General features: G+C 35.3%; 1 long non-coding RNA gene across 3 annotated transcripts; it reads left to right on the forward strand.

The window, feature by feature from the left end:
- Nucleotides 1-1,339: 1,339 nt before the first annotated feature.
- Nucleotides 1,340-20,818, forward strand: LOC137649665 (uncharacterized). 3 transcript variants are annotated; one of them, XR_011045811.1, is made up of 5 exons: nucleotides 1,340-1,476; nucleotides 14,467-14,777; nucleotides 15,911-15,999; nucleotides 16,214-17,326; nucleotides 18,426-20,818. It is a non-coding gene; the product is annotated as an uncharacterized lncRNA (long non-coding RNA). The 3 variants fall into 3 exon arrangements; XR_011045810.1 differs by having other exon boundaries at nucleotides 15,914-16,005; XR_011045809.1 differs by having other exon boundaries at nucleotides 15,914-15,999.
- Nucleotides 20,819-21,058: the final 240 nt, after the last annotated feature.

A 21,058-nucleotide genomic window follows, 5' to 3' on the forward strand; every position in this document is an offset into this window, starting at 1 on the left:
AATGAAGTCATGTCAATGGCAGACAAACCACATCATCGTCCATTTCATCATCAACATTATTATTATTATTATTATTATTATTATTTTTATTATTATTATTATTATTATTATTATTATTATTATTATTATTATTATTATTATTATTATTATTATTTCTTTTTGATATTCCCATTATGGTCATCAACCAGACATAATGGCTTACGCCTCACGCACTGTGTTTACCTTGTCCGTGTTTTCGCTCCATAAAAGCAGGTACTGAGGCAACACGACATCATGTTAGTTTTCACTCCAATTGTCTGCCTAGAGAAGAAGGGTTATCATGTAGCAGAATCACATTTTTCTTGGCTGCGGATTACGAGGGAAAATTGCATAGACTTGGATATTTACATATCTGAAAGGATTTCCTTGTATATTCTCAATCTTCCGGTCTATTAAAATTCTTATTCTAGATATAGATATTATTCTCTGGCACCGTCGTTCATTTAGTCCTTATGCGTATTGCATAAGATTTTTCCCGATCTCTGGCCATCGTTTGCATTCAAATTTTCCCAGACAGTACCATCTTGCACGTAATACTAAGTATGCAGCTAATTCCAACAATCCTTCCTTCTCCATCACAAAAATCAATATTACACAGTAGGTATTCTAGAAGTTTTATTCCAGCTATGACTAAATTGTGGAATGATCTTCCTAATCGGGCAGTTGAATAGAAAGAACTTTAGAAGTTCAAACTTGCAGTGAATGTTTTTATGTTGAACAGTCTAACATGAATGTCTCCTCATAATTTATAAATGACATTTATGGTAACAATGTTACTGAGCTTAGAATATATATTTTTATAATAATTATCTAATACTTCTCATGTTGTTTAAATATTTCCTTATTTCCTTTCCGGACTCGGCTAGTTTCCCTGTTGGAGACCTTGGGTTTATAATATCCTGGCTTTTCAACTATGGTTGTAGCATTTGATGATGATGATAATAATAATAATAATAATAATAATAATAATAATAATACTATAGTTGAATTATCGTGAATTTCAACCAAGTAATATATGAGAAAATTGTTGCCATAATTTAAATATTCTAATAATTCACATAGTAATGCTTCAATAATATACGAATCTTGTAGGTATGAATGATAGTATATCTCTATGAAAAGAATTTGATGAGATAACTTTCTTAAGTACTGAGATTCCAAAAGTGACCATAGATGGCACTACACCTTCCAAGGATAACGAAAGTAGTAAATGATAAACTATCTCGTTTCTTATTTTGGTTTTGGTTTTCTTTTGTTTCCTTTTCAATGAACTATTCATTCGTTATTTGACGTCCTGGCGTTAAACTTGAGGATCGTTGTCTTATTCTTAAACCGAAATGTGTCGTGAATATTTGACAAAGTGAAAACATATTGTTTTAAAGTATTGAAGCACCGAATGGGCCCTTCGGACTTGACTTTTAAAATTAAAGTGTTTTGGTAAATATGCTTTAATCTACATCAGTTATTTTGTTTGTGCTTGTATTCCACCGCTTATATTTATTTTTACATATTTAGAGAGCGTTTTTAATATCTGATTATTTATTTTCAAATATTTGTTTTATAACTTTTTTTTTAAATTCAGTAGGGCGACTTGAAACTTAATGTTACGTTGGTTTAATACCATCATTTTTTTTTTTTTATTGAAGCATTTTGGTTTTAAAATTAAATATTATATAGCTAGTTGTCCTTTAACGAATCTGAAAAATACCTGGATTAATTTGGGAAAATTCTACTCGTGGCAATTTTTTTTTTCTTTTTAACAGCATATTATGAGGATAATGATTGTTTGTTCTTTTGTATTCGTAATGTATTTTTCAAAGGCGTATAGATTGTTATACAATAGTTTGTTAACGTAATTTCTGTTAAGACTGTTGTACTGTACAATATTTTTTTTCAGTACAGTAAGTCTTTATTATATGAGATGTGGAATCTTGTAATCTACATGTAATATCATGAGGTTTTTAGGTATCGATTTTATATCTGGAAACTTTGGTTATTTTAGTTCGTGTTTGACCCGAGCAATACTATGATAACGACTGCTTAATTGGAAAAAAAATATATATTTTTATTACTAAAGGACTTCAAAATATGGATAGTAAGAATGTTTAGCAAGTACTAGTCGAGTTAGACCATGACTTCCTTGAACAGAATTTGACAACTTTTTTTTTTCTTTTTTTTTTTTTTTTAGAAAATTTTCCCTTATACTAAATCGACTTCTGATTGCTCCCCCTTATTTTTTTTTTTTTTTTTTTTTTTTTTTGTAGGGGGTGGGTGGGAGTTAGTTTATGGTTTATAATACCACAAACACCGTCTGCCTATATGACGAAACTGTTATTCTCATGTCGTTCTTGACGATTCACTTTACTGTATATCTTTTTTTTTTATTATTATTTATAATAAGGTTTTTCATTACTAGACTCGGGCTACCTTCGTTATCAGTGAATGAAGGAGGGGGTGGGTGGGAGTTAGTTTATGGTTTATAATACCACAAACACCGTCTGCCTATATGACGAAACTGTTATTCTCATGTCGTTCTTGACGATTCACTTTACTGTATATCTTTTTTTTTTATTATTATTTATAATAAGGTTTTTCATTACTAGACTCGGGCTACCTTCGTTATCAGTGAATGAAGGAGGGGGTGGGTGGGAGTTAGTTTATGGTTTATAATACCACAAACACCGTCTGCCTATATGACGAAACTGTTATTCTCATGTCGTTCTTGACGATTCACTTTACTGTATATCTTTTTTTTTTATTATTATTTATAATAAGGTTTTTCATTACTAGACTCGGGCTACCTTCGTTATCAGTGAATGAAGGAATGAAGGACGTGACGCCCTTTTGGGAAACTCGCGTACCTTATTTCAACATATTTTATGTAGATATTTTAAGATCTTTTTTCTGTAGGAAGTTTGACCCACAGCTGCCAATATTCTTATTATATAGTAGATTTCCCCATTTTTAATACAAAGAAACTACTGATAATCTGAATAGTCGCAAATTGTGTAAAGAGCATTAACTGACGTAGCTGCTGTATGTTAAGGGGTGTGAAGGGGACCATATTAGGATTTTAGGTGCCTCAAGGTACTTCCTATTTCATAGACAAAATAACTGGCTCGGTTTTTTTTTTTACTATTTTTTTTATAGGTAAATCATTAGCCACAGAAAATAGTACTTTAATAATTGCTTTTTATACCACAATTGAGACCATCGGACTTCTACTGGGTTACCAATGCTTGTACCTAAACAAGCTATTGCAAGACACCTTGATTAAAAAAGACTGCATCCTAGGGGTTTAGATTAAAATAATGTCTATGTATCGTAGGGTGTTAGATTAAAATAAGGACACTGCATTCTACGGGGTTAGATTGAAAAAGGACACTGCATTTAGGGGGTTAGATTAAAATAAGGACACGGATTCTAGAGAGTTAGACTGAATAAGGTTACGGCATTTAGGGGGTTAAATGAAAATTAAGGGTACTGCATTTTAGGGGGTTAGATTAAAATAAGGACACGGCATTCTAGGGGGTTGGGTGGAAATAAAGACACGGCATTCCATGGGGTTAAATTAAAATATGGACACTGCATTCTAGGTGCTTGGATTCAAATTAGGACCCGGCATTCTCAGGGGTTATTTTAAAGTAAGGACACTGTACTCTAGGAGGTTAGAATAAAATAAGTACACTGCATTCTAGGGGGTTAAATTGAAATAAGGACACTACATTTTAGGTGCTTATATTAAAACAAGGACACTGCATTTTAGGTGCTGATATTGAAATAAGGACACTGTATTTTAAGTGCTTAGATTAAAATGTGGACACAGCATTCTATGGGTAAGATTAAAATAAGGACACAACATTTAGGGAGTTAGATTGAAATAAAGACACTGCATTCTATGGGGTTAAATTAAAATAAGGACACTGCATTCTAAGGGGTTGAATAAAAATAAGAACACTGCATTTTATGTGCTTAGATTGAAACAAGGGCATTGCATTTTAGTTGCTTAGATTGAAATAAGGCAACAGCATTTTAGGTGCTCAGACTGAAATAAGGACACTGCATTCTTGGGGATTAGATCAAAACAACGACACTGCATTCTAAGAGGTAAAATTAAAATAAGGACACTGCATTTTAGGTGCTTAGATTGAAATAAGGACACTGCATTTTAGGTGCTGATATTTCAATAAGGGCACTGTATTCTAAGTGCTTAGATTAAAATGTGGACACAGCATTTTATGGGCTTAGACTAGAATAAGGACACGGCATTTAGGGAGTTAGATTGAAATAAAGACACTGCATTCTATGGGGTTAAATTAAAATAAGGACACTGCATTCTATGGGGTTAAATTAAAATGAGGACTGTATTCCAAAGGATTAAATAAAAATAAGAACTTTGTATTCTAGATGCTTAAATTGAAACAAGGACATTGCATTTTAGGTGTATAGCTTGAAATAAGGCCACTGCATTTTAGGTGCCTAGATTGAAATAAGGACACTGCATTCTAGGGGGTTATCTTAAGATAAGGACACTGCATTCTAGGGGGTTAGATCAAAATAACGATACTGCATTCTAAGGGGTAAAATTAAAACAAGGACACTACATTTTATGTGCTTAGATTGAAATAAGGACAATGCATTTTAGCTTTTTAGGTGCTTTCTAGGTGATTGGATTGAAATAAGGACACTAAATTCTAGGGAGTTATACTGAAATAAGGACACAGCATTCTAGGTTTTTTTGTTGATATAAGGAGACTGCACTCTAGGGGGTTAGATTAAAATAAAGACATGGCATTCTAGGGTGTTAGTTTAAAATAAGGACATGGCATTCTAGGGAGTTAGATTAAAATAAGGACACTGCATTTCAGGTGATTAAATTGAAATAAGGACACGGCATTTTAGAGGGTTTGTTTGAATAGGGATAATGCATTTTACAGGGTTGAATGAAAATAAGGAAACGGCATTTTGAAGGGTTAGATTAAAATAAGGAGACTGCATTCTAGGTCGTAGACTGGATAAGGACACTGCATTCTAGGGGGTTAGATTAAAATGACTGCGTTCTAGGGGGTTAGTTTAAAATAATGACACTGAATTCTAGGGGATTATATTGAAATAAGGACACTGCATTCTATCGATTTAGATTAAAATAAGGACACTGCATTCAAGGGGGTTAGATTAAAATAAGGACACTGCGGTCTTGGGGGTTGTATTAAAATAAGGACGCTACATTCAAGGGGTTTAGATTAAAATAAGGACACTGCGGTCTTGGGGGTTGTATTAAAATAAGGACGCTGTATTCGAGGGGGTTAGATTAAAATAAGGACGCTGCATTCAAGGGTGTTAGATTAAAATAAGGACGCTGCATTCCAGGGAGTTAGATGAAAACAAGGACGCTGCATTCCAGGGATCTAGATTAAAATAAAGGACACTGCATTCTAGGAGGTTAGATCAAAATAAGGCCACTGCATACTATGGAGTTAGATTAAAATAAGGACACAGCATTCCAATCAATTAGATTAGAATAAGGACGCTGCATTCAACGGGGATAAATTTTAAAAAGGACACTGCCTTCAAGGGGGATAAATTAAAATAAGGACACTGCATTCAAGGGGGATAAATTAAAATAAGGACATTGCATTCAAGGGGATAGATTAGAATAAGGACGCTGCATTCAACGGGGATAAATTTAAAAAAGGACACTGCATTCAAGGGGGATAAATTGAAATAAGGACACTGCATTCAAGGGGGATAAATTGAAATAAGGACACTGCATTCAAGGGGGATAAATTAAAATAAGGACGCTGCATTCAAGGGGATAGATTAAAATAAGGACGCTGCATTCAAGGGGATAGATTAGAATAAGGACGTTGCATTCAAGGGGAATAGATTAAAAAAGGATGCTGCATTCAAGGGGGTTAGATTAAAATAGGGACGCTGCATTCAACAATGATAAATTAAAATAAGGCTGCTCCATTCAAGGGGGATAGATTAAAATAGGACACTGCATTCAAGTTTGATAGATTAAAATAGGACGCTGCATTCAAGGGGGTTAGATTCAGATAGGGATGCTGCATTCAAGGGTGATAGATTAAAATAAGGACGCTGCATTCAAGAGGGATAGATTAAGAGAAGGACACTGCATTCAATTGGGATAGATTGAAATCGGACGTGGCATTCAAGGCGGGTAGATTAAAATAAGGACACTCCATTCAAGTGGGATAGATTAAAATAGGACGCTGCATTCAAGGGGGTTAGATTAAAATAGGGAAGCTGCATTCAAGGGAGTTAGATTAAAATAAGGATGCTGCATTCAAGGGGATAGATTAAAATAAGAATGCTGCATTCAAGGAGGATAAATTAAAATAAGGACACTCCATTCAAGTGGGATAGATTGAGATAGGACGCTGCATTCAAGGGGGTTAGATTAAGATAGGACGCTGCATTCAAGGGGGTTATATTAAAATAAGGACGAAGAATTCAAGGGGGATAGATTAAAATAAGGATGCTGCGTTCAAGGTGGATAGATTGAAATAAGGACACTCTATTCAAGTGGGATAGATTAAAATAGGATGCTGCATTCAAGGGAGATAGATTAAAATAGGACGCTGCATTCAAGGGAGATAGATTAAAATAGGACGCTGCATTCAAGGGAGATAGATTAAAATAGGACGCTGCATTCAAGGGAGATAGATTAAAATAGGACGCTGCATTCAAGGGGGATAGATTAAGATAAGGATGCTGCATTCAAGGGGGTTAGATTAAGATAAGGACGCTGCATTCTACGAGGTTTGATTAAAATATGGACAATATATTCCAGGGGATTAGACACTGCATTCCAGAGGGTTAGATCAAAATAAGGACGCAGCATTCAAGGGGGATAGATGTAAATAAGACGCTGTATTCCAGGGGAGTTAGATTAGAATAAGGACACTGCATTAATGGGGGATAGATGTAAATAAGGACGCTGCATTCAAGGGCGTTAGATTAAAATAAGGACTGCATTCCAGGGAGTTAGATTAAAGTAAAGGACACTGCATTCTAGGGGGGTTAGATCAAAATAAGGCCACTGCATACTATGGAGTTAGATTAAAATAAGGACACTGCATTCCAGAGAGTTAGATTAAAATAAGGACGCTGCATTCAAGGGGGATAAATTAAAATAAGGACACTGCATTCCAGAGAGTTAGATTGAAATAAGGACGCTGCATCCAAGGGGGATGAATTAAAATAAGGACACTGCATTCATAGAGGATAGATTAAAATAAGGATGCTGCATTCAAGGGAGATAGATTAAAATAAGGACCCTGCATTCAAGAGGGATAGATTAAAATAAGGTTGCTGCATTCAAGGGGGATAAATTAAAATAAGGACACTGCATTCCAGAGAGTTAGATTGAAATAAGGACGCTGCATCCAAGGGGGATAGATTAAAATAAGGACGCTGCATTCAAGGCAGATAGATTAAAATAAGGACGCTGCATTCGAGGGGAATAGATTGAAATAGGGACGCTGCATTCTAGGGGAATAAATTAAAGTAGGGACGCTGCATTCAAGGGTGATAGATTAAAATAAGGACGCTGCATTCGAGGGGAATAGATTAAAATAGGGACGCTGCATTCAAGGGGAATAGATTAAAGTAGGGACGCTGCATTCAAGGGTGATAGATTAAAATAAGGCCGCTCCATTCAAGGGGGTTAGATTAAAATAAGGACACTACATTCAAGGGGAATAGATTAAAATAAGAACTCTGCATTCACGGGGGATAGATTAAAATAAGGACACTCCATTCAAGTGGGATATATTAAAATAGGACGCTGCATTCAAGGGGGTTAGATTAAGATAAGGACACTGCATTCAAGGGAGTTAGATTAAAATAGGGAAGCTGCATTCAAGGGAGTTAGATTAAAATAAGAACGCTGCATTCAAGGGGATAGATTAAAATAAGAATGCTGCATTCAAGGAGGATAAATTAAAATAAGGACACTCCATTCAAGTGGGATAGATTAAGATAGGACGCTGCATTCAATGGGGTTAGATTAAGATAGGACGCTGCATTCAAGGGGGTTAGATTGAAATAAGGACGAAGCATTCAAGGGGGATAGATTAAAATAAGGATGCTGCGTTCAAGGTGGATAGATTGAAATATGGACACTCTATTCAAGTGGGATAAATTAAAATAGGATGCTGCATTCAAGGGAGATAGATTAAAATAGGACGCTGCATTCAAGGGAGATAGATTAAAATAGGACGCTGCATTCAAGGGGGATAGATTAAGATAAGGATGCTGCATTCAAGGGGGTTATATTAAGATAAGGACGCTGCATTCTACGAGGTTTGATTAAAATATGGACAATATATTCCAGGGGATTAGACACTGCATTCCAGAGGGTTAGATCAAAATAAGGACGCAGCATTCAAGGGGGATAGATGTAAATAAGACGCTGTATTCAAGGGCGTTAGATTAAAATAAGGACACTGCATTAATGGGGGATAGATGTAAATAAGGACGCTGCATTCAAGGGCGTTAGATTAAAATAAGGACTGCATTCCAGGGAGTTAGATTAAAGTAAAGGACACTGCATTCCAGGGGGGTTAGATCAAAATAAGGCCACTGCATACTATGGAGTTAGATTAAAATAAGGACACTGCATTCCAGAGAGTTAGATTAAAATAAGGACGCTGCATTCAAGGGGGATAAATTAGAATAAGGACACTGCATTCCAGAGAGTTAGATTGAAATAAGGACGCTGCATCCAAGGGGGATAAATTAAAATAAGGACACTGCATTCATAGAGGATAGATTAAAATAAGGATGCTGCATTCAAGGGGGATAGATTAAAATAAGGACCCTGCATTCAAGAGGGATAGATTAAAATAAGGTTGCTGCATTCAAGGGGGATAGATTAAAATAAGGATGCTGCATTCAAGGTGGATAGATTAAAATAAGGACGCTGCATTCAAGGGGAATAGTTTAAAATAGGGACGCTGCATTCAAGGGGAATAGATTAAAGTAGGGACGCTGCATTCAAGGGGAATAGATTGAAATAGGGACGCTGCATTCAAGGGTGATAGATTAAAATAAGGCCGCTCCATTCAAGGGGGTTAGATTAAAATAAGGACACTACATTCAAGGGGAATAGATTAAAATAGGGACGCTGCATTCAAGGGGAATAGATTGAAATAGGGACGCTGCAATCAAGGGGAATAGATTAAAATAGGGACGCTGCATTCAAGGGTGATAGATTAAAATAAGGCCGCTCCCTTCAAGGGGGTTAGATTAAAATAAGGACACTACATTCAAGGGGAATAGATTAAAATAAGGACGCTGCATTCACGGGGGATAGATTCAAATAAGGACACTCCATTCAAGGGGGATATATTAAAATAGGACGCTGCATTCAAGGGGGTTAGATTAAGATAAGGACGCTGTATTCAAGGGGGCAGAGATTAATATAAGGACGCTGCATTCAAGGGGGATAAATTGAGATAAGGACGCTGCATTCAAGGGGGTTAGTTTAAGATAAGGACACTGCATTCTAGGGGGTTAGATTAAAATAAGGATGCTGCATTCAAGGGGGGTTAAATTAAAACGAGGACACTGCATTCTAGGTGGTTAGATTAAAATAAGGATGCTGCATTCAAGGTGTCAAAGACACGGCTTACTAAGTAAGGTTTTAAAAGTTTAAATGGTTTAAAGGCCGCTTATGATTGGCAGAGACAAGGGACAATAATATAAGAGACTGACCATATTTTCATATGGTCAGTGCCCAAGCCCCCTCTCCACCCAAGCTAGGACTGATGAAGGCCTTGTAATGGCTGCTGATAACTCGGCAAATATACCTATACGCTCTCCCAAACCTCTCATCCTTACCTCACAACGATTGTGAGGTTGCAGTGACGAAAGAAACTATACAGTTTGAGCAGGACTCGAACCCCAGTCTGACGTTCACCAGTTATGAACGTTATCACATCAGTCGCCATCACTAGGTTAGGTCGCATCATTGTTTATTCGATATTTTTTTTCCAGGTATGAAGAATTCAGAGCTGTATGGACAGCCAGTTTTCAAGGCTGAAAAATATGATTCAAAGAAAATTTATTTTAACGGGAAAATTTTTTCGTATACATTTAGGGGATTAGGTAAGAAAAGGGTTGAGAGGATATGAATACATTACATGAATTGTCGTATTCATGAGTGTTTGTATTAACATTTACCATCCTTACTTGTCAAGAACAATACGCGATATGAAACTTTAAATACTCGGAACTAACAAGGTAAAACGACAGTGGAGGTCCGGTAGAGAGTGGGGTTCTCCTGCTGTATGGGACCGGAAAAGCAGCCATCAAAGTAAAGTAAAGTAAAGTAAGAATTTCACTGGAAAGTTTCAATGATTCTGCCACTTACGCTCTATTTTTGGTAGGTCATAGTTCCATACAATTTCTGCTTCATTTAGGCACTGAACCATCAAGTTTCAACAACATATTGAATAATGTTACCATGTACAGTATTTAAAGATAAACTTTACTGATGTGCTACGTTACTTCACGAATTTTTTTGTCTTTTTTTTTATTTTAATGGTAAAAGTTGCAAGAAATCTCAAAATTGAGGGACAGTTTTCAAAACTTCCATGTTATTTTTAATGTGACTAATATATTTCGCTAGTTACATTGTTATATTAGTGAGTTGAACAATCCTTTTACTTCAAAGTGCCTTTAGAACAACAAAGATCACACCGGAAACGTATTTTATGCTCGGGCACGCTATTCTATCTTGGTTTCTCTTTCTCTTATTTTGTTAAGTTCTTTATAGTTTATATATGAAAGATCTAATTTAATATTGTTACTGTTCTTAAAATATTTTATTGACTTCATTCCTTCTCTGTAGTTTATTTATTTCCTAGTTCCCTTTCCTCACTGGGCTATTTTTCCTTGTTGGAGCTCTTGGGCTTATAGCATCTTGCTTTTACAACTAGGGTTGTGGGTTTGCTTTTAAAAATAATAACTAGCGGAAACCGTGTAAATTACACGAAATTATATTTTCAATACTAATTATCTTGTTCCCAACCTATACATGTTTGAATGAAATGTGATAAGATTTGACTTGTATATTTATTTTTAAAAATGAACAATACATGAAACTATTTACAAAACTTCTTTATATAAAATATTTCTAGTGAAGGTAGTTCCTCTTCTCTGGCCATGAGTAGAATTATTCTGAGGACAAATTTTCACCCTTACACTATTCCTGCTCCTTGCTCTTGAGAAGGCTACATAAGGTTGTCCATGAGTAAAGCAAGGTTGTGGCAGGTAGATCCCAACCTTATCGAAAGTGTGTCCTTGAGCTTCATTAATGGTCATTGAATATGATAGGCGGACGGGAAATTGAGTAAAGTCTAGGAAGATTTGAAGCAAAGGGTGATCAGAATTATGAGAAATCTTTTAAAATAAGAACGGATTAGTCGTTAAACGATAAGGCCCGAGATGAATTTTATAATCTAGGTTATGGAAATTGATAGAACTCAATTATTTCTCTAATATTTAAAAACATGAGCTGGGTGCTAAAGACAAAATTGGGAAAACTATATAAAATGTGCTTTGGATAAGTAATCAAAGTCCTATGTGAATTTTTAAGAGTATACCATGAAATTATTTCAGTTTTCTTTAAAGCGTGACACAAAATAAATAAGACACGCTATCGTATTGATAAAATAATAATAATAATAGTAGTAGTAGTAGTAGTAGTAGTAGTAGTAGTAGTAGTAATGTCGGATTAGGTTGGAAGGGTAAGGGAAATGTTATCCATTTGGCATACTGATGAAGTTTGTAAAATAGGAAAATAGGCTAAAGTGTAAACTATTATATATGGTCACTGAGCAAATTGAAAGCATAAAGATCTCTCAGGTGATCAGGAATTAGTGTCGTATATCAGAAAACAGCAACGAAGATTAAATCGATAAAGTCGTGTCAGGTTCATTTAGGGAGGATTCCTTTGCACCAATCCCTCAAGTCTTATAGAATATGATAATCTAGTTTAGGTTATTTTAAGAAAAAATGTGCAGGTTAATCAACCATTTAGGAGACATTTAATTAATGAACTTGCAATGAGCTTTGCTGTGGGTGTTCTCGAAATACCCTTACGGAACACTTAATACAGGCTAAAAGGGAAAATTTACCAATATAATATCAAAATCTTAGAAAGATTTATCTATAAGCATAAAGGTGGAGATGTTTGCCAACTGGGATAGGGATGAAGGTGATAACAAATGTTGTGGAATATCAAAATCGCTAGGTTAGGTCGTATTATACGTTGTTTTTCTAGAGAAGCGTTTTTCAGGTATAAAAATGTCTAGAATTACAAATGGCAGCCAGATTCAAAAGTTAAAGAAAAAATTCTAAGAAAAATTATTTAAAGGGTAAAAACTGTTCGTATACATTTCGAGATTCGGTAAGACCAGCGTTGAGAATGTATGATGCTACTATATTGTGATTCTTACCCCCATTTTCTGGGTACTCAAATATACTATAGAGGGATTCCTACCAAGAAAACAACCAAATTATGTATTATTCCCCTTCCAGGGTGTTATTTCAAGAGTAACTCCTCAATTAGCGTTATCAAACAAACTAAACAAGCAAATAGTGTAAACAAAACGACCATTTTACCTAACCTAAAGTGCGTTTTATGGATTTTTCATCATGATTCATAGAAAAGAATAGATTAAAATAGTGTCAAGAAGTATGTTTTATCTATCCTACTTTTTTAGGAATCGCCTCATACCCGAAAAATAGTATAGGAATTACACTCTAGTAGAATCCTGATGGTAGCAATCGCACTATAGTAGCACCGAATGCATGAAGACATAAATCGTCGTATGTATATGTGAAAGTGTTTGTGATAACATTTACTATTTCTTCTAGTCTGGAGTTAAACTGTGAAATTACAATGACTCGGCCACTAATAGGCCTATATTTCTTAGGTTATAGTTCTCTACAAATTCGGCTTCATTTAGAAATTTAACCACAAAGTCTTAACAACATTTTGAATAATATTACCATGTATAGTCTTCAAAAAGAATTAACCGATGCTCTGTTACATTAGCTAACGAATATATCTATCTATTGAATCTTAAATTGAAAAAGTTGCCGGGCCCGGAAGCTCAAAAGGAAAGACGTTATTTCCAATGTTTATTGTGATTTTTGCTAGTTTCAATGTGAATCATTGAGTTTAATAATCATTTTATATCACACTGGAAACTAGTATTTCATGCCCCGATTAAGTTGAAAGGGCAGGAGAGGTTTTCAGACTTCCATACCGATGGGTGGCAAGTTATTATATACGTCCACTAAAAGCAGATTGAAAGTATCAAGGAGGGTTGAAGTCTCCCAGGCAATTAGGAACCCGTATCATAGATTAGGCACCAGCAAGAAAGATTAAATCTAAAAAGTCGTGTCAGGTTCCGTTAGGGAGGATTCCTTTGCACCAATACCTCAATTTGTTTTTTTTGAATGTGGTAATTTAGATTAAGTTACTTTGAGGAAAATGGGCGTAATGGGTAAATCTACCATTTAAGTGATGCAATTAATGAATTTTCCATTACCTTGCTGAGAATGACCTAAAAACACTATTACTATAGGTTCACAGGGGAAATTTACTAGCGGAATCTCAATCTCTTGAGATTTATCCATAAGCATAAGATTGGTATCATTCCAGAGTATCTAGAATTCCGATTAAATGTCTTCCAAATTCTTTATAATATTTTAATTCGGACAAATTATGTAGTTAGGATAGTTTTTCCCTTACGTTGTAATTTATGAAGGTATATGAATCTTGTATCTTGTAGATTATTTATGCTTTTTATATACAATTACTGTAGTTGTAAATCTTTGTTTCCATTACGAGCAAATCTAAATAATCGAAATAGAGTCGATAGCTTTCGTGAACATTCATAGAAAATGCACCTTATTACACATTTTGGTCGATGTGTATTTCTGTGAACATGTTTTGTACGTGAATGTCCATGTCCATGTGAGTATTTGTGTATGTGTATATGAATATATACTTGTGTATGTGTATATAAATATATACTTGTGTTTGTGTAAATTTGTGTATGAATATATACCTGTGTATGTGTAAATTTGTGTATAAATATTAGTTAAATAGCTGTAAAATATATATATATATATAAATATATATATATATATATATATATATTATATATATATATATATATATATATATATATATATATATATATATATATATATATATATATATATATATATATATATATATAATTACAGCTTGACGCTATAAGTTTGTTCCTCTTTTTTCAACACTTAATAAATCCCTTCTATTGTATGCCATTCCAGTTGGCTCTAAACACAAATTTATGAAAAGCAAGGCATTCTTGAATGATTTATTAATTTTATCAGGCTCTGCGCTACTTAACTCTCAGGATTATGAAGCCTTATTGGTCTAGAGTGACATGAGGAGGCAATACGGAGAGTTCAGCAGATGAAGCAACATGGCAGTCTTCTCCGGAATCAATTAAATTTATTCCAGCCGTGAGACAATGGCTGGCACACATTAATTGAAGAACCGTGGCTCTGGACGTCACCTCTCTTGGATGCATGTCATCTTTAGATACTAATCAAGAGATTGTATAATCGGATCGATTAATCAAAATCGCTGCCAACTTCGTTACTGTTTTAATATGCACCTACAGCGCTGACTGTTAGTTGAGGTAAGGTTTTGTAATCTGTACACTTTTTATATTTGCTTTGTATAATTTTAGCTGCAGTTAAGTTTGCCATAAGGAGTCTGTGTCTGCTAGTCTGTCTTTGTCTGTCTGTATGATATTTTTTTTAGGCTTGGAAACCTTGGTTTTTAATTCCTTATTACCGGTTTTAAGAAACTAGTAATTTGGAAACTGGGTAAAATTGCCTAGGGCAAGGGAATGGCGGTATATATGATGACAGAGTACCCTGCTTCTCTTAAGTGGTCAAGTGAATGTGGATGTCATGAGACCAAAGAAATAAGAGTATATTCTATTACGTTCGGAAACTTTAGCTTTCAGGTCCTTATTACAGGTTTTGAGAAACCAGTAATTTTGAAACTTCAAGTCATTCCTAGGGCAAGGGCAATGGTAGTGTATATTAGGACAGAGTACCTTGCTTCTCTGAAGTCGTCATATGAATGCGGATGTCATGAGGTTGTTTTATATGAATGCGGATGTCTTCAGATTAAAGCAATAAAAGTATATTCGATAATGTACGGAAACATGTTTCTAAGCTTCTTATTACAGGTTTTAAGAAAACTATAATTTTGAAAAGGGATACCATTACTAGGGCAGAGGGAATGGCAGTATTTATTAAGACGGAATACCCAGGTTCTCATGAGTCGTCCTATAAATGCAGATGTCCTGAGATTCGGCGTCATAAAGTTTATGCTGACATAAATTTTTTATTTTTGTTCGATCTATTGGGGCCCAGACTTAGATTATTCTATGCCTTTTTGCCGAGATACTAAATGATAAGAGGGCTTGTTTTTGTTGGTGATTCTAACGCTCACCATAGGGAGTGGTTAAATTTTGTCTCCCTGCTGATTGCCATACTTAAGAGCTTTGGACTTTGCCCCTGAATCAGGCTGATAGTGAAACTACTTTAGAATTGGTAATTGCGTGGACCTAGTATACACAGACTTGTAGTACTTGTTATATTTGATTTATTCTTTAAGTTTTTGTATTTTGAGTGTAGGTACACTTGATTAACATAAATGCTTATTAGCATCATGTAATATTTCTTAAATTTACAGTTAGTATTTTACTGTAATCATAACTTACTGTACATAAATACTTTTCTTTTTCTTATTTCTAAGTAGGTTTGTTTTCGAAGAAGCTCCCAGAAAACATTAATTGCCAAGGAGGAATGCTGTGCTCCCGGTTTTCAGGCAGCAAAGGACAGAGGGTAACGGTATATATTTTTATCATGTTACTCTTGAGTTGAGTGTTGAGTAAAATTACTTTAATTTTCTTTGACTATTTCATTTCACTTTGGATGTCACGTTAAAAAAATATATGGTACAAGTGCAGTATTATTTATCACGTATTGAGTAATATTTTATATGAAATGTTACATACAAAACCCCGTTCAAGTAAATGGGCTTTTTTTCTCTTCCCAGGTGTACGTTGATTGTGCAGTAACGCCACCAATCCTATTATAAAACCTGCCTTCATTTGTAGGAAATCAGGCTTACATTAGTAAGTCGACAAGGCCCCTCGCACTTCATTACAACAAGGATTTTTCTGTCTGTCTACTGGATACATAGCAAGAAGGCATGGACGACAAAGGAGCTTTTCTTGTGTTGGTTTCAATACTTCTTACAGGAGGTGAAGGACTATCTTGAAACTAATAGCATGGACTTCAAAGTCTCCTCCCCCTTGAGGCCTTGACAATGATCCTGATTATCCATTCTCTGTTGGGATAACTGTCTAATGTTCAAGTGATTTTCTTTATTCTGAACACGAACTGCCCTCATCCAGTCTATGGACTAGGAGATCAAGAATTTAAAAGCCCACTACAGCCGATGAGTGATGGCATGGCTCCAAGAAGCCATTGACCTGAACGTTGTCCAGGATTCCTTCAACAACGTCGAGCCCGGGGCCATGAATGCCCGCTGGAAACTCTTGTGGCCGGGGTGCGTGAAGAACTTGGGCTTCTTCAGTCCTGACGAAGCCTTCCTAGACACTGTCAAGAGGATTGCGACTTTGACGAGGGAAGTTAGGTCAAAGGCTTCACTGAAGTGACTTTGGGTAACATCTTGGTATTGCTAGATGGCCTTGACAAAGAGCTGACTCATGACGGCCTGGTTGAATTGGTCTACATTCAGTAAGCAGGAAGAGGAGGAGGCTAATGAACCAAACAAGGCATCATCGTTGAAAAGTTGGCAAACATATCACGGTTGGTGGAAGGGTTGAAGTAAACGGCATGCTCTATAGACCATTCAGTGTTACGTATGCTGAAGTTTGTGCATTCCAGAGATGAGACTTTCGCTAGGTATAAGGCTGTCTTTGACGACATGAATTTGCGAAGAAGCTGCCCATAACAATTTTCCCCTCTTGAAACGGCTACCTTCACCTCCGCCTCCCGTCGAGCCTGAGCCTTGGTCATCACCACCACCTACTCCAACCACGGAATTTCCTGATACGGAAACCACTCCTCTGGCAATCCCTTTTCTTCAAACCAGGATGGAGCTGAGTGATAATTTAAATGATCCTCCTCCCCTTGCAGAATGGTAAGATATTATTATTTTTTTTTCCACTTGTTCTGTCACTAGAGTTGTAAAGTACCTTTGTACTTACAGGAGTACAGTACATACATACATGATCTGTATGTACCATACTTTAGTATTTACAGGGGTACAGTATGTGCATACATGATCAGTATGTACCATACTTTTGTATTTTTGAAGTTGCATTAATTTCACTAATAACTGTATCTGTTTTTCCCAGAAATGTTTGTACATGCATAGTGTATATAGTTAACTATATTACATTATTAATTTAATGCCTATATGTCCAAAAGAAACTGGGATCCTTAAGAGTTGCATCATGTTCATGACATGAACTCCATACAAAAATGGTTAGTGGTGTTTGTACAATGTACTGTTGATTTTTTATTTTCATTGTTAGTATAATACATAATGAATTACAGTAATATATAGTATTATATTAACCACTGTACAGTAATTTACTATTGAGGGTAAATGCAAGAAAACCATACGTGACTTGTTATTTAGGCTACAGTTTAGTGACTTGTCATATGGTGTGAGTCGACCTGCCTAAAATGGCAAACACTTTTAAGTGGCACGTCCGCTAATTGAGCTGTACTGCTGTGATAATACTGTACGTATATTACAGTGATGGTGTGGCAATGACTGGTGATGTGTACTGTAATCTTATTGTGTATATAGTATAAGAGTGTACATGTACTGTAGGGTAGGCGTATACCTGGTGAAATGTAGTAACTGAGAGTAGGCAATAGGCAGTTAGTTATTAGGTTAAGAGTGAACCCACCAAGGGCGGCAAGTTTTCATGAATACTCGCATTTTGCTGGTCTGTTACCTAACCCCTGCGAATAAGGTGGTCTTAACTGTATGCCATAATATCTCTGGTTCTGATTATCATAATCATAATTTGGTATCTAAATGTAAGTATTTTTAGGTCAAGGAATCCATTTGTGAATATTCTAGTCGCCCATCACTGACCGTTTTTATGACTGTAACATTTCTATATAACCTTTTTCCCCTTCATTCTAAGGAACAAAAAATTTACCACTAATATTAAATCATGTCATTTAAAATTGTGTGATTTCACTTAAAATTTCTTTTCCAGGTACTAGAAGTGGATTGTCAGTGTGAAGTATGGCACAGTGACAGGACGAAGTTTAAGTCTGGTGAATACTCCAAGCAGTGGAGGAGTACTATGATATCATATCAACATGGCCGAGTCCAGCGTGTGTAATTCATGTGCCCGAATCGGAAACGGACAAGTATTGTGAAACTAAACTATTGTCTTCCAAAGAAGACAGCGAAAACATTTGTTAACTACAGGAAATCAAAATTAGGACTTGCCGAGCCGTTTCAGTATCAAAGATTGGTGGGTATGTATGTATGTAACCCTTTTCATTCAAATTTATTAGTTTCATGTAAAGTTATAGATCCTTCGGTTGTCTCGTAAAATAATGGGCAATGATAGTACGTGCCAAATGCAGGTCCGCTGGCAGAAAGAACGTCCATGCTTGGTTTTTTCGAGGATTGAAGCTCAACCAGCCATCCTTCAAAATTGTGTTTTATAGTCGTCATAATTTTTCCTTTTATGAATCAAAATATTTAACTTTTATTTTCCTTCACCTCGACTTCGTTATCCTTCACCTCGACTTCGTTAAATTGTGTTTTGAAAACCGGAAAGTGTTATAAAATGACGTTTTGTTGTCATTATCGCCAAATCTGAAAATTATGAAGAGACCTCGGTTGCAAAAGGGAATCTTGGGTTTGATACACAGAAATATGAAGGTTAGGAATGTACCCAGAGGAATACATAGATTAAAGAAATGGCTTAGTCCTCAGTAAGAGTCTAACAAAAATTGCAAGAAAGCTGCGACAGTGTGATAACTGCAATTCAGCCAAACAGGTATTCATTATAAGGAAGGAATTCGCCTTAAGGACGAGAGGAGTGCCGACCATTTTGGCATGCTTTGTTTGTATGTAAAATGGTGAACATTGGAAAGGTGGTTGCAGTCTCCCCTTCCCACCTGTAATTAAGGATGATGACTTGGACCCTTAAATTATTTTAGATAGGTGTGCATAGGTCAGGAGGCATCATAGTTTTTCTTATGTTTTCCTTAATCGACAACTTCCGTGGTAGCATTGGTTTCCAGTGATATTCACATGACCTCTGTATTTTTACAACTGGTTTTGAATTGGTTTATTGCATCTCCTACTAGAGCATAGTGTAATAAGCTTATTTTTCTCCACGAGAGAACCGATTGTTATATAAAACGGATCAAAAAGGCATTATCGGAATTTAAAAAAAAAAAAAAAAAAAAAAAACTGCGAGAAAAATATATGGTTCATGCATTTGGCCTGAGATTAAAAAGTATCAAAATATTGCCCATAAAGTTCAACACTCCATAGACCAACCACTAGTTGGCCAAAAATTAAGCCAAAAAGTTTTATTTTTCAGTTATTCTAATTTAACGATTCACAATGTACTAACATGTCCTTTTATGTCCCACCAGAGTTGGTAGGTGAAGGATGCTAGGCTCCCTTTGACATTCTCTACTTTGCATTCTGTGTTCCTTACCAAGTTTTAGCTTCATAGTTGAACCCTGCCATTCACCAGAAATAAAGGGACCTTCTCTGCTTCCAACAATATATCTGTATATGTTTGTAGTTTGGCACTTTTCCGGTGTGATCTTGTTCATACTTTTAGCAGTTTTACTGAAAGTATTTTTAGGTAAAGGCACAATAGAAGGCGACTAAAAACCTCTATCAATAAGGTTCCTTTCATTAAGGAGCTTTCCCAACACTATTAAAGGGCAACCAATTAATATAAAGCTAAAACCAAATTCCTACTTCAGATGACTACCATATGAAAATTTGTTTCAGATACAGACCTTCAAACATTTAATTCATTGGGATGTAAATCAAAGGGATTTCAGGTTAGATAAAAAAAAATGGTTTAGGCTTCTCCTCAAAGGTTTGATCCCATAGTTGATAGGTGAATAAAAAAATTTAAAATTATACTGATTGAATGTTTATACTCTATGAATATTAATGTACTATTTTATGATGCAGGACTGTATAATAAATGCTTAGGGTAATCAGGATAGGTTTATGGTAAGTATGAGTAGGTTTTATACGATAGGCCTATTTATCATATTTTGGGTTAGTAAAAATAGCCTTTTTCATTCGTTCAGGCCGAACACCAGAAGGTGTTGTGAGGACCTTAAATTCGGTTTTCTGGTGAGGAAGAGACACCAACCACATGTATTCCTGTTTCTGAGAAGCAATGAAGACATATTTAGATAATATATTTCGGTTTTCCAAAGTCCTTTACAGAAAAAATATCAAATTCCATAGAATTTTTTTTTTCATTTGTCAACGGTCGTTTTGAATCCTTTGTGCATTATCATATATTGAAAGAAAATAAAAGGCATGCGGGCATTTCTTTAGCGTTTTTTTTTCCTTACTTTTTTTCTAAAGAGGCGCGTAAAGGCCCAGGAATCCTTTACACATAATATTGACCCAGGGTTCTCATAAACGGATTGACAATGTGGATGTATTAGAAGCATACTCAAAAGCTACTCTGAAGATATTCAAAATATATATTTTCATGTCAAAATATTTTCTAGAATTCTTTAAAAACAAGGGTCTTTTACAATGCTTATGGTGATGATAAAAAAATTTAATTGTTAAATTTTGTTTATACACGTGCTACTTAAGAAAATATTTTTCAGTCGACAT

This window comes from Palaemon carinicauda, chromosome 11 (genome assembly GCF_036898095.1).
Source record: "Palaemon carinicauda isolate YSFRI2023 chromosome 11, ASM3689809v2, whole genome shotgun sequence".
Taxonomy (NCBI): Eukaryota; Metazoa; Arthropoda; class Malacostraca; order Decapoda; family Palaemonidae; genus Palaemon; species Palaemon carinicauda.